The sequence below is a fragment of the Nanorana parkeri genome, unplaced genomic scaffold (assembly GCF_000935625.1).
Source record: "Nanorana parkeri isolate BGI_ZX_2015 unplaced genomic scaffold, ASM93562v1 scaffold80, whole genome shotgun sequence".
NCBI lineage: Eukaryota > Metazoa > Chordata > Amphibia > Anura > Dicroglossidae > Nanorana > Nanorana parkeri.
The window spans coordinates 693,127-708,202 of NW_017306348.1; the positions used below are offsets into that span (position 1 = coordinate 693,127).

General features: G+C 41.6%; 1 protein-coding gene across 1 annotated transcript in view; it reads right to left on the bottom strand.

The window, feature by feature from the left end:
* Positions 1 to 15,076, bottom strand: part of LRFN1 (leucine rich repeat and fibronectin type III domain containing 1) — a 124,359-nt gene that overhangs the window by 30,838 nt on the left and 78,445 nt on the right. Inside the window, exon 2 of the mRNA XM_018576945.1 lies at positions 9,933 to 10,023. The gene's annotated coding sequence lies outside the window, so the exon portion shown is untranslated. The remainder of the gene's footprint in view (positions 1 to 9,932; positions 10,024 to 15,076) is intronic.

Here is a 15,076-nt window from a genome sequence, read left to right on the forward strand (position 1 = left end):
CTAGCTAATCAACATTCTTGAATGTACCGCTAGTCATTGGTTGACTGAGAACAATGACATCAGCATCATTACACTCAGTTAGAGAGCTGAAGTGAAGACCAAACACTGCACGTGAGTTGCTGGAAGGAGGCAGATGACCCTCTCTTGGCCTTCTTTCTCTCAGTCAGGGCTTTGGGCAAAAGAGTAGCATCACAAGAGGGGGACTCCTGCATCAGGAAGCAAGGATTGAAATAGAGGATGCCACGTACTTTACGTACTGAACACTGAGTATGGCTTAGGCCACATTCACAGTTACATGTGAGCATTACCAGGGGGCCAGGGCATTGGTGCTCATTTTAATGTGCATCTATGCATTTTGCATACATGTGCTGTGAACTTTGGGAGTGCATCCATCTATTTTTATTGGGCATCCATCTATTTTTATTGGGCCCCCAATGCACATCCATGCACCAAACCATGTACATGCGCTGTGTGCAATGCTTTGGAAAAAATTGGTTGGGTGCTTTTTATGGTGCATGGACCTGCAATAAGGACCCATGGGAAATAGATAGGCACATGCAGGCTCTACATTCAAGCTCTGAAGAAGGGGGATTCTGTTGCCCCTGCCCCCCAAATGCATTGGTTATCAACTTATGACAAAAAAACTTTAATTTTTACCCAACCATCTCATCAATTTCTCATTTTAGGCCTTTTCTTCTACACTTCACGCATTTGGTTGCATCATACCCATCCCTTTTGCTTATTGTTTATCACCATCCGAGCATTTTCAAGTGAATGGGAGTAGATCACCCCCCCTCACATTTACTAGCTCCCTTGTTACACCTCAGCCTTTAACCATTCTCACTAGCTCCATTACCAGGGAAAATGTCAGCAGTATTATCAGCACATATCTTTAAATATAAGATTTGTATTGATCAAATTCTTTGTGTAATACCACTGCAAAACAATTATGTTACTCAATACGATATTTTAAGGCTTATTAAATCCATAAATTTCTGACAAGAAGGAAGCTTGGTGAATCTCTCTGGATGCAGCAACCTGTATTTAGAACGTTTGATGTCATTTTTAATACAATCTAGCACTGACCTTTCCATTTTTTTCAGACTTAGCTGAGGTTGCAAATAGCTAAGAATCATTAATGATTCCCATCTTTTCTGACAAAGGTTTTGCTAGACAGCAGAAATACATGTGCACAGTAAAGTTTTTCTATCTCGCACATATCTTCTCAGATAAAAACATCATGCTTGCAAAATCTGACACTCATTTGATTCTGACCACTGCATTACATAATGGACTGGCAGATGACTCGGTATCACCCATCGCTCCTATATATCGGCCTGTACTTGAAGTAAAACCGTGCAACAGGTTCTGTTTAAAGCAACTCTGTCACCTGCCCATTCAAGGCAAACAGTCAGTGACTGTTGAAAGCTCTGCCCCTTCCCCAGCAACATATACTCACTACCCTTGAATATTTGCCATGTCTCAGCTGCAAGAGTTCACCCTCAGTAAGTGTTGGTCTGAGTTATGTCACATGAGGGGGGTGGGTTTTATGCTGCCCCATACCCTGAAGCCTTTTTGCATTAGAGCAATGATGCAACTTATCCTAGGGAGCGGAGGGGCAACAATGTAGTGTTGATAGGAAAGTATTCCTTGCAGAAGGGTTGGGCTATAAGCAGACAGTATCTCTTTAAGACCAACCCCCACCTGCTTCACATACTTCTGTTTGCTCCACTTGCCCATGGGAGTTCATACAGGGATGAGTGCTTAAGTGGCCACTTCTTGTTGATGTACACCTGTAACAGGTTTTCTGGAATTATAATGGGGTTATGATACTCTATGAAAATATTTTGGATACAAATAGTGCTTAGTAGAAGTCACACATGATGAGTTTTTTTTTTTTTAAAGAATAATTGCACCTGTAGCTCCTTTAACTCCCTTCACTAGATTCTGATATCTGCACAAAAAATGGGACTTGGTATGTTTTATTAGGCTGAATGAGAAGCACCATCCAGGGACAATGTCTAGAGCAGACTTGGCCATTTTTTGCCCCCCTGGGCCATATCCGGCACCTTGTCTGTCCGCGTCTGACTCACAGCTCGGACATGGGCTGATTGCCGGCCTGCACTCAGATATGGCTGGTTGACTGTGGATTTGCCAGTCTCCATGGCCGGTGCATCCATTGCAAGCGGCAGCCCAGCGCAGATCAGCGATCAGTCCATGTTCGGGCATGATAGCTAGGATCACTGGCATTGTAGAAGCCAATGTCAGGTGTCCTCCTCCACGGCATAGGTGTGATGGGGTCCTTACACCTACAATGTGTATTGGTCCGGCCCTCCACAACAGTCCCAGTTAAACGCGTTGTCCCTTGAGAAAATTACCCCAGGTCAAGAGGTATCCAGGGACAATGTCTATAAGTAGCACCCTTCTAGCACAATGTCTAGAGATGGGAAAATTATGGAAAATCCTCTCTGGTAATTCAGCAGAGCAGATCTCATTTGTTTCACCAGGTGACTGCGCTTTACAGGCTGGTAAAAAAAGGACCACTTGCCAATTTACCCTGGGTGATCTCAGCAACCCAACAAGGCTGTAGCTTACTACTACAACATCTACAACATGTAACATCACTGTTCTTTTAAGGCAGTATGATACTTACCTATTATAATAAGCAAATATAGCATGTCTCTATAAGGTTGCCTTAAATGGTTCATTAGAAAACTTTACTGCACATAGACTTGCAGTTCACATCCAAAGGTCAAATCTCACTGACGCCATACCTCACCTAACAGGCTGCATGTAATCTGTCCTCGTACTGTGCATAGCTTTATAAGAGAGGAATTAAAGTCGGTTATGATATGGGGGTGGTTTATTCTGGAAAATCACATAAACCACCATAGTCAGCTGCTGTGGCACTAAAAAGATACATTTACATTTTATCAGTTATAAATAAATTACAGCTGCCTGAAAATTGAAATGGGAAAAAATATTTTAATACAAAAAATAAATGAAAAATTATTTGTATCACAGTTATGTGATATGTCACATAACAACCACTTACACTAATGATAGCAATTTGTTATTGCTGTAGGTTACAGCGTATGCGTGTGCTGTGAACAACGTTATTAGAAATCACCCTGACAAGTCAGCTCTATATTACACACGAGGCGCTGATCACTCAGCTATAACATATGTGTTTATTTTTGGCCATAGAAGTCATTATACAGGACTATGTGACTCATAGGTTTGCCTCTCATCGGCTCTCATCGATTAAAATAACAGTCCTTATGGCAAACAATCGTTTTCACTTAGTGAACTGAACCTATGATGTACTATGTGTAACATCGCATGGATGTGACCTCTACACATTCTTTATGTTGACACATTATTGCACATCATACACGATGCAATCTGACACAAGGAAATAGCTTTTTGATCTTTTTAATGTCCTGTATTTAATTTTCACTGACAGTAATGAATTCCATCCCGGAACACGTTCAAAATGAGTTATGTCCAGCCTCACGCTAGTCTCAGGAAAAAATGACATCACTACACTGGAAAACCAGAATATATTTAACAGGAGTGACATTGCTCCTCTACAAATTAAGATTTTATTTGGCAGGTATAATGTCACTATTTTCCAAACATGACTGGAGCACCCATGCTTGATGCTTCGCATGACTGATAGAGAGATATTTCACCTACCATTTTCTTCTGAAAGGGAACAGGATGAACAAATAATTATTGTTGAGCAGTGACAACCAATCAGACAGATCGGAGTGATTGGATGTCCACTGCAAATTGGTGATTTATTCTGTCATGTTACACATGCATTGTGATATATCTTTAAGATTATTGTTCATCTGTCTGTGTATTTTGTCTCCACCACCAGGCCCGGATTCCCCACAAGGCCACCGAGGCCCGGCCTCGGGGCGGCAGGGCTCAGAGGGGCGGCAGCGGCGTCCTTGTGGGCAAGTTGCCCTCTCTACATTCAGTCCTGCTTTGTACAAGCAGGACTAAATGTAGAGTGAGGCAGCCGATTTTTCATTTACATGTGAACTCAGGGATGTCGCTGAGATCATATGTAAACAGTGTGCAGCCTCCTCCCCCCTGCACTTACCTCTCTCCTCCTGGTTCCGTCCTCCGCCGCCGAGTCTCTCACTGCAGTGAGCAGAGCGGCAGGGTTAAAAGTAACCCTGCCGCTCTGTGTAGAGAGTGAGAGGGGAGAGCTGTGCTTTTCCTCTCTCACCTGTCACAGGAGTTCCAGCACAGTGCTGTGCTAGAACTCCTGTATTGGAGGTGACAGGGTCAATAAAGAGAACCTGTCACCTCCAATTGCTATCACACAGGGGATTGTTTGCTCCTGTGTAATAGCAATAAAGTTAGGTGAAGAAAAAAAAATTTAAAAAAAATAATATGACATAATTAAATAAAAAATAAAAAGGTGATTAAAAAGTAAAAAATAATACCCGTCAGCTACACTCGTCCCTGCCGCCGGTCCCGAAGCGATCATTCGTTCCCCGAACTTCCGGGTTGCCCGAACTTACTGAACTTCACTGCTGACAGCCATAAGCTCCTTCTGCCATCAATCAAAGAGGGAAGCGGTGTGACCTGCCACAGGGCTGTGTGTGTCTATGGACGCACACAGCCACTGCGGGCAGGAGCGCGCACAGGTGCCTCTATTAGAACGATGGTGGCACACGTGCAGGGGGCGGGGGGAAGAGCGCTGCGGGGACCCACTAGAAAACGAGGAATTAAAAAGTTTTAAAGAAGAGCAGCAACAGCCTCCAACAAAGGAGGGTCTACTCAAGGGAAACATTTAAAAAAATGAGGCTTTAACCCTTTCGCTGCCAAGCCCTCTGGAACATTTTTCAAATCAGCTGGCCAAGCCATTTTTGAATTTTCTGCAATTTTTTCCTATTGATTTGATTTTCAACTGCTGCGTTGCTAGCGTTTGTAAAAGACCCCCCAAACCATATATTTTCTGAAAGCGCAGGCCCGGTAGAATAAAAAGATGGTGATACTAAATTTGTAGGCCCTGCGATAATTGCGCAAATGTTTCTCAAATTAATATTAAACCGATAAAAATACACAATTCAATTGTTAAAACACACAGGGGGGCGCCCGGTATTTTTGATAATAGCAGTCATCAGCGGCTTGTGAGCCGCTGATGACAGCTATTAATTTAAAGGGGACAGTCTGCTGAACAGTTCTACTATAAGCTGATGGTCGCTAAAGCGACCATCAGCTTATAGTAGAACTGTAAATGCCAGGTCCGTATGGCATACGGAGCTGGCCAGCTGGAAGCACTTTTGTAGGTCCGTATGCCATACGTCCTTGGCAGCGAAAGGGTTAATATCACTTTAGATCTTAGAAATGCATTCAAGTACCTTACCTATTAACACAAATGTATAATATTTGTGTATCACTCAGCTGTAGATCCTCAAATCATCTCTGAATTCATGTTCACAGTTCACACTGTCTTTCCCTCTGGAGGGTGGCTACTTTTGTTCCCCATTGTCCCTGTGTGTGTTGTACAGGAACCACCGCTCCAAGCTCGCCCCTGTGATGGACTACAGTCTCGCATTTAATTTTCTAATCTGTATTGAGATTGTAGTTATCACAGGAGCAAGCTTGGAGTGTTGGCTGCTGTACAACACAGGCAGGGACCATGGGGAACAAACGTAGCCACCCCCCAGAAAGAAGGACAGTGTCAGCACCAATTCAGAGATGATTTGAGGATCTATAGCCGAGTGATACACAAATAAGATACATTTTTACTAATAGTTAGGGCACTTGAATGCCTTTTTAAGATTTAACTCGTTTTAACGAGTTTCATTTTAAACTTCTCAACGATCTTCATAATGTCATCTGGATTAAGTCACTGTCTTGTCAACTCACTGAGATTGGTAGTTACTGCCATCTCACCACAACTGTAAGTTACAGAGATCAAGCTTTCATTGCTTAGACTGGTGAGACAGAACACGTTCTATCAGAGTGAACTGATTCACTACAAATGACCACTTGCGCGTTCAGTGTGGAGCATAAAGGGGCGCCCACAGTGCAAAGAGCCTGCATGTAAATGGATCGTAGGCTTCCTGACCTTCACTGCTGACATCCAGTGAGTAGATATAGTGTGCATCCTGCTTTTACCCTCTATAATGTCACCTACCTAATAAAGAAATATCACACTTCCCTGTTAGGTGTATCAGTGACACCACACAGGGCATAGAATCATGCCCCATAATCTACTGAACCCTCTGCAGAAGTGAAAGAATTGGGGGGTCCATTTGGTCTCCTTAAATGTCAACCTTCATGTCCAGTCTGCCAAATCATTCGGAAACTGAGTTTGACATGATTCGTTTATTTCTTCTTAGCGACTTCAGCAACAAGCACAATATAGCCACTAGGGATGGTCTCCCTCTGACCGGCATTGCCAAGGCAGCATGGAGCTGGCTTCCTTTCCAATCAGGAAGCCAGGCGGCGGGTTATGACCCGTCTCCCTGATTGGCTAGGAAGCCGGCTTCACGTGTTGCTTGGCAGCCTGGCACCTTACCAATCAGGAAGCCGGATGGCACGTCATGACCTGCCTCACAGCTTCCTGATTGGTCAGGATGCCAGGCTACCTAGAAACAAGTTAGGCCGGCTTCCTAACCAATCAGGAAGCTTGGAGGCGGGTCATGACATGCCGCCCGGCCTCCTGATTGGATAGGAACCCGGCTTCACTTGTTGCTAGGCAGCCTGGCTTTCTGATTAATCAGGAAGCCGGACAGCACCTTGTGATCCGCTGTCCGGTTTCCTGATTGGTCAGGAAGTCAGGCAGCCTTGGGAAGTGAAGCCGGTGTTCTTTTGATAGAACATCAACTTCCCAGGAAATCAGGAAGCCGGGCATCGTGTCTTCTTGATAATCAGGGCACACTGAACTGGTATCGGTATTTGAAATCAGCGAGTACCAAAAAAACTGTATCGGTGCATCCCTAATAGCCACTGTGTCCATGATTCATCATGCAGCAGCATCACTTAAGGAATGCTATAATGGCATACCAAAACACTCACTGATTACGCTGCCATTGAGGAGGAGAGGTCACTGCAATCCTATCCAGCAGCACAGACACCTTCCTTCACAGGCATGTAGAGGGAGACCATATCCAGCCACTGCTACGATTTCTCCTCCCTGCAGCTAACTGGCCTAATACAAGTGACATCCCCTCGCTGCTTTTTGCTGCCTCTCTACTCATGCTTGGAAGGTTCTGTGTGGTACAGCTAAGCCCCCCTACCCACCAGCAAAGAGAGAGTATTTTTTTTCAGCCGCCACGCCGACCTGGTCAACATAAAAATGCACAGCCCATTAAAAGATAAAATAAGAAAACCAACCTTTGATGCAATATTCAGCTTCAATCCAGAGATTTCCTCTGCAGGTTTTTTTTTTTTTACTGCTAGATGCCTTCAGTCATTCAACCTACTTCCTTTGAGCCCAAATCATCCTGGACCCATCCCCAGCCTGTGACTGGACAGTGAAAGGAGAAGCAGCACAGCAATGAGCTAATCTCCATGTCACTTTGCTTTCTCCTCATATCAGCATGTTCCTTGTCAGCATATGAACTGATTGTGGTGCTTCTTCCTCTCTTGCTGCAGCCCTGCTGTGCAGGGACTGCCAGAGGCTGGTACCTGGTCTAATTCAGGTAATTTAGCTGTTTGCATTTGAAAAATTAAAATAATGGCTCAGAAAGATTCTTGCCGAGATGAAGTAACTTTCATGAGCATGCGTGGGAGTTACCTTATCCAGCCCTGGCCACTCAAGTGGCCGAAGACTCAGACACCAATCCCGTCCAAGACCGGGGCGAAAATGGAAGCACAGATGAGGGAGGACAGTGCAGACATTGCAATGCTGGAGGGGATCGCCTTGGCAGGCAAGTCTCCCATAATGTGTTAATATGCTGTGCATAGTAGAACATCATAGCTAAAAGCTCCAATGGGGCTCTTTTATTTATTTTTAATTTTTTTTTAACTTTACTTCCACTTTACTCTCACTCCAGACACAGCCCAAAAAAATAATGTGAAATATTTAATGTAACTAAACTCATTTAATGAGTTATTTATGTGTTTATGTTTTTATTTTTTTCTATTATTATTATTTGCTCTATTTGTTTATGTATTTTTTTATTGATTTATTTTAATCCTTCCCCAAGTTGTATCCCATAAAGAGAGACAGTTTAAAGAGGAACTCGAGGCAGTTTAAAAAAAAAATTAACCCTTGCAGTGGGGCTACCCCTGCACTGCAAGGGTTAAGAGCTCATTTTGGCGAAGGGTGTAAAATAAAAATTATATACTCACCTGATCCTCAGCCTCGCCTTGCTGCCAGACCGATTCCCGCAGCCTCTCTCCCCCTCTGCTCCAGCAGTCTAATCCCCACTGAAATCATCATGTGTAATACAAGTCCATTGGCTTGTATTAGACATGAGGACGCTGAGGGACATTCATCAGCCGCAGCGGACGGGGATAGAGATGAGCGACCACTGCCGCAAGACTAAGGATCGGGTGAGTATATCTTTTTTTATTATAGACCCTAGACCAAAACAAGCATGTACCCCTGGAAGTGCAGGCGGGTTAGCAACTGCAAGGATAATTTTTTCACTTTTTTTCACAATGGTGTACACTTCACACTTTGTTCTTTATGTTCATTTTATTGTTCAACTTGTCTGCTTTTCCTAAAGATTTAATTGTGGAAACAGAGTAATATTGACTAGTAAAGGTCTGTCACTTGTCACACATTTCTCTCTCGCTTTCTCTTTCTCTCACCTCTCTGTACCGGAATAAGAGACCATTATAAAATTACCCAGCCTACGGTATAGGAGTAACAACAGCAAACTGACAAGCTGACTAGAGACATTTTGAAAATGTGTAAGCTAAAATACTGGAGAGAAATGCTATGTCAGCTGTTGAGAAATGTTTCAAGTATAACTCAAGGCAAAACCTTTTTTCTTTTTAATCAGGAGAGAGTGGAGAGGGATTAGAACACCTGTCAGGTTTTCACTGCTGTCTGTGTCTCATTTAGGGGGATTCAGTCTCTCTATAATTTTCCTGATCTCCATTGTCACCGGGAGGGCAAATGCAAAATTTGGAGTAGTCGTCATTTTTGGGGGATAGACAAGGGACGGGGTGGGCACAGCTGCCTCCAGCTCTAGAGATCCTGTTAAGATTCTTCCCAAATTTGGCACAGCTCAGCAGATAGCGAGCATTGGCCAGCTATCTGCTGACTTTGGGTCACAGGAGTACATTAGTAAGTGTATATTAGTATGTACATGTAGTATGTACATGTACTCCGGTGACCAAAAAGAGAAGTAAAGACAAAAAAATTGTTTAGGTTGAGAAATACTTTTCTAGGGTTTTAATGACAGACTGAATAAAATATATTTTTTAGCTGTTCATGGCTGACACACAGTCCAGGAACTGACATACAAATTATATGTCTCCATTTTTTATCAAGGCCTCAGATATTTGTCACAGATGACTCCCAGGCCCTTAGCTGTTGTTCATAGGTCATCACCAGGCCTCACCCGCTTGTTACTTGTAGCACATGACCCCCTGTGCCTCGCCTACTTGTTAAAAATCAAGCCTTGCCTACTTCTTACACATGACCTATGGTCCTCACCTAATTGATCCCACATCACATGATCCCTGGGCCCAACCTACTACTTACTAATTAGGTCTCACCTACTTGATGATCCCTGTGCCTCATTTATTTGTCACAAATGCCCCTAGGCCCAACCTGTTTGTCACAGCTGATCCCCAAGCCTTATCTACCCAAAATGAATGCACGATGTGCACAAAATATAACTAAAATATACCCTTTATATTTATATTTTAGCTACACAAAGTGGCATAAAAGAGAATCACTGCTGGTTGATATGATAAATATGATAAATAATAATACCTACCTCTCACGAGAGTGGGGGATGTTACATTTTGAAGTTAACAATTCACCGTTTCTGTCATGTTATGCATTGCAACAAGGGAGCTTTGCAGGATCTGAAATCAAAAATAATTTTATTAGAGTTGTAAACACTTCTCTGTATCGGCCACAAAGATTATTTAACAATGCATACAGAAAAAAAAAACTAATAAACTTTTTACATTTCTATTTCATTGTAAAAAAAGACAACTTTTTTACTGAGAACACAAAACCGGCAGTAAAAAGCAACCACTTCTTGCATATACCTGACAGATTTCACAATGGAGTCTTAAACTATAGCGATTTTTATATTTTTTTGTTTGTTTGTAGAATTGCTGTATTTAAAACACATTATCAACACTGTTCTCATGTTTTAAAGCAAACTTATAGTGTATTTTCAGTAAGTGCATTTCATTTTTTCAGCTTATTTTGAATTTTTTACTTTTTGCCCTTTCTGCCCTGTAATTCGTAAAAAAAATTTAAAAAAACACATGAAAAAAACATCAAAAATACATCATAAACATAAAAATAGCCCTTGAAATGTATTTAAAAACTTTTTTGGGGTATAGAAGTGTAAATAGTCCATCGTTAATATGCTTAGTAAAGACTCTGTGACATAAAAAGATAGATAGATAGATAGATAGATAGATAGATAGATAGATAGATAGATAGATAGATAGATAGATAGATAGTAGCTGTGCAACATACGGGGCTAACAATGGCAAAGGAAGAAATGCCCTTGCATTAGTGTGAGGAAAAAATGAACCTGCATTCCACCACGACAAACCCTGCTCGTACCCTGTCCCTGCACAGAACACATAGCAACAACCATAACACTTGGGCACCCATTAATTTCATCCTTACAGCTGTCTCCCCTCTCCTGGCTTTACTCAGCACTCAACAGTGGGCGCCCATACTGAGAAAGAGATCCACTCACCTGCCCACAATAGGCTGCTATTGGAGAGAGGAGAGACAGGAGTGACACTGCAGTCACTTTGTCAACAATCGCCAGGAAGCCGGAGAACTGAGCATGGCCATTAATGAGCCATATAAGCAAAAATCTGGCAGTGCCGGCCAAGAGCCAGCAAGTTCCCAGCTATGTAGAATGATAGATGGGAAGATGGGAATATAGATAGGATGGGGCATGGAATGAGATTCTTTATCCGCAAATCAGGATGACCTTTACTAGCACGTCGAACAGCAGCGCAACAGATAGGTTTCACATGTTCCAGGGCCACATGCCAGGCATTGCACCCCAACGCTTCCTCTGTCAAAGACAGGTCCACACTAGAGGGCAGACTAGTAATTGCTTTTATCTCTGATCAAAAGAGAGAACACCCCTTAAAGAAAACCCAATAGATAGGCAGCTTAATAAAGAGTGTCAGCTTAAAACTGTTGAATTCAATTTCTTAAGTGTGCTGCAATCTACCGTTTGGATACCTTAATAGAAAATAGATGGAAAAAAGCATAGATAGTCAGCTATCATAGATGAATAAATATGATCAATAGATAGATAGATAGATAGATAGATAGATAGATAGATAGATAGATAGATAGATAGATAGATAGATAGATACAACAATTTTTTGCTTAGTAGTCATCTGAAATTAGCAATCCCCCAAGCAAATGTTTCTATTTCAAGAAGATTATTATTAAAGTAGAGATACGTTAATAAGAGTAACAACCATTTTCAGGCTTCTCCTAATGGCAGATACATGATATACTAAACTGCATAACCCTGCACAGAGAAAAGAAATGGGAAGTTCTAAACCATGGCAGAGGATAATCAATACTTGAAACAAGACAACCAAGCTTTACAGTGAAACAGAAAAAAATTATATGAATAAATAGAGCGGAGAGAGCGAGAACAACACTCTAACAGAGGGAACCCGTCTATAGTCTGCACATCCAGCACAGGGTCTTATGGCATTTATCTACATCTGTCATAAGAGTCTTAGCGCTGCCCCATAGCAACCAATTAGACTCAAATCTGTGCTAGAAAATGACACTTTGAGAATGAGAGGGAGAGCCATAGAAGATGGAGGTCGTTCAGACATGAAAACACAATTTGACTGCTCTCTGGCAAGGGTGTCTGCTGGAAGGAACCAAAACCCTATGGAGAGGGGTGGGAGAGGCAGGCTACATACATTTCCATCACAAGATGATACCACATATGTATGGGTATGTTAGTCCATGGAATAACATGCTAGCAATGCCACAATAACAGGCAAAAAACATGGAGACGTACAAGCGTACAGCACTGCTTAATGCAAACCTGTAACAGACTCAAGCATTTCAAACAGACATTTGATGAAAAGAAAAAATAGGCAGAAGATACCGTCCATTGCAATGGATTCAAATAATCAGAAGATCGGTCAGAACGTGATAAAGCACAATGACCCTGATGAAGCCGTTCTCAATAAAAATGGGATGTCCTTTAAATAGGGGGACCCAGAATTAAATATTCACAAATATCCATTCCAATGAAGGGGCCAAAACAAGACAGTCTGAGATTCCAAAAAACAAATAATAGTTTAATAATTGAATAATAAAACTTCTTAATAATAGAATGGGTTCACAAATAACAACACAGAACAGTCAACACATTTGACAAAGCTCAAAGACCTCCCCCAACTTCGGGGTTTAAGCATAATGGGTAGTAATAAGGTTATAACGCTGGCACAAATCACCAGGAATTTATAATTTGCTGCAGAGGGTATAACAAAAATCAGTCACTTTTGTTTAATATGTTGTTTGCTTTATGAGTATTTAGATGTCAAGTAGAAGCTGGTTGCTACAAGTAACACAGATTTAATAGAATCTATTTTTATAAATAAGACCTATGATCCCCACCACCCACCCCTTGGTTCTTGTAAACTGTATTTGTTACTAAAACATGAGACAAGGAAAATAGCTTCCCCTCTGCCGGCTCTCTGAGCTCCGAAATGAGCCTTTTGAATAAATAAAATTCACTGGAGCATAATGGTAGAATGAAAAGAAGACATTATGGCTCCGAAATGGCTTCCTTTTCATTCTGTTCAGTGAAAAGTCTGTAAAGGGGTATTTACTATAGCTAGGGCCTGGCTGAAACAAGAAAACTGCAGCTGGGAGCAGAGACTGAGGCATTTTTGTTATACAGGCTGGTTCTCTGCCATTCTGAAGAGCTGACTCCATTTCTCCAGTTTGTAGGGCAATTCTTAGTTGCGTGATCTTACAATCAATTGCGGACACCGTCAAAATGCTCTACACCGGTCACATCAAAGATAGCAGTTCTTATACTTTTCTCCTTATCTTTTAAATGGGCATCTGTGGTTAGTTGCATGAAGACACTTTTTTTAATGCAATTTTACATGATTTTGAGCACAGATAATGATCTGATTATGACCCTATTTAAGCTGAACTCCAGGCAGATATTAAAGGCACTAACTCTGTCATCCGAATATTAAATGTATTTTTTCTTTTAATGTGAGCATTGCAAGTACCTGAATGTGACTGGGTATCTGCCTCTTGCAGTCTACTGTCCAGCAGAGCTTCAAGGGGGGGGGGGACTAAGAGGCAGCACATAGAGTCAGTCAGGTGGGCTGCAATCCAAGGAGCCATGTTTTCTGATCAGCTGCTGTAAAATCATGATTGCTTTTAGGAACTTATGCTCATGCAGGCGTGGTCCAGGACCAAGGTTATGACTTAATAGGATTTTCAGAAATCAAAAAGTTTTTTTCTTCATATCAGACTCCAATCTTGGAGCCCCTCACCATGTGCAGGTGAGAAACCTAGGTGACACCTAAACACCATGGGTGCTTGGTTGGAGAGCCTTGTTAGATCTAGTTTGAAACGGCTTTGACAGGTTCAATCAGACATTACATTTAACTCCAGAAGCCAGATTCAGGGGCTTATAATTTTGCTACTGAGATAAACTCATTGTTGCATGATACTGTTCTGTGCATCTTCCTCTATATGATTGAGAATGTCAGCATTAACCTTAAAGCCACATAGTGAAAAAGCCGTGTCCTCTCAGTCAGTTTAGTAAGAAAAATGTTCCTATTTGACTTATGCAAACCATGTTGATTCTTATTTCCAACAAAACGACAGAAAAATAAAGAACATAAAAATACAAACCCCAAAAATTAAAAGCTTTCAGGGAGCCTCATTCTACCCACTCCAAGGACTATTTCCCACCAGGCCATTAAAAAAATATGGTCCATCCTTTCCTACAATAAAGCACATATGTCAGTTACCTTGAGATACATTTATTCCAGTATACAATAAAGGACAGTCTCTTTGACATCAAAGGTGCATTAGCTTGAGGGAGTTAAAGCCGTGAAGTCCACACTTTGTGAAATTTCCACAGGAAACCTCTAAGATATTCTGTTTTGTAAAGATGGAATGGAGGATTCATTGATGTCTTCCAAAGGGCCAAAGTTGGGATGATCAGAAGCTTTCTTTTAAAGGGCTATAGCTTTTCTAGCATAATAAAACAGCAGTTCCAAGGATGTGCTTATGGTCACCAAAGGGAAGAATTCCACTACAGTGCAAAGGAGACAGATGTACAACAAGATGTTAATTTGAAACTTTATTTTAGGTTTTGCTTAGTGTGGGGAACAGTTAGAACATCTGTCGGGTTTTTCCTGATGTCACATTAGGAAAATTCACACTTTAAGACTTAATCACGATTGTCACTGAGACAGAAAGTCAGCAGACATCCAACATTTTTATTGTCATCACTGAAACAGGGGGGCAAAAGGAAAAAATCTATTTTGGTGGCAACAGCCAAAGGTGGGTTTTCCCTTCGAGTTATAGAGATTTCCTTTCAATTAATTCCCACTGGAATAAGGGCCAAGACAAAAATAAAAATCTGTTAAAAATATGAGGATTTAACTCTGTATTCTGTTGCATTAAAACATCTTCCATATCCTTTCTATGACTTATGTGAACCATTCACCACACCACCAACTTCAGCATGTGGTAATTAGAGGCAACAGAGTATATGCATACCTCAACTTTCTGAGGTGGAATAGACACCCCAGGTGCTTTTAGATAAAAAAAGAAAGACAAGTCCATGCATTATTAGCTATTATCAATGGTGCACACAAGTAAGGGTTATATACAGTTGATTCTTCCATTGGTTTTGGA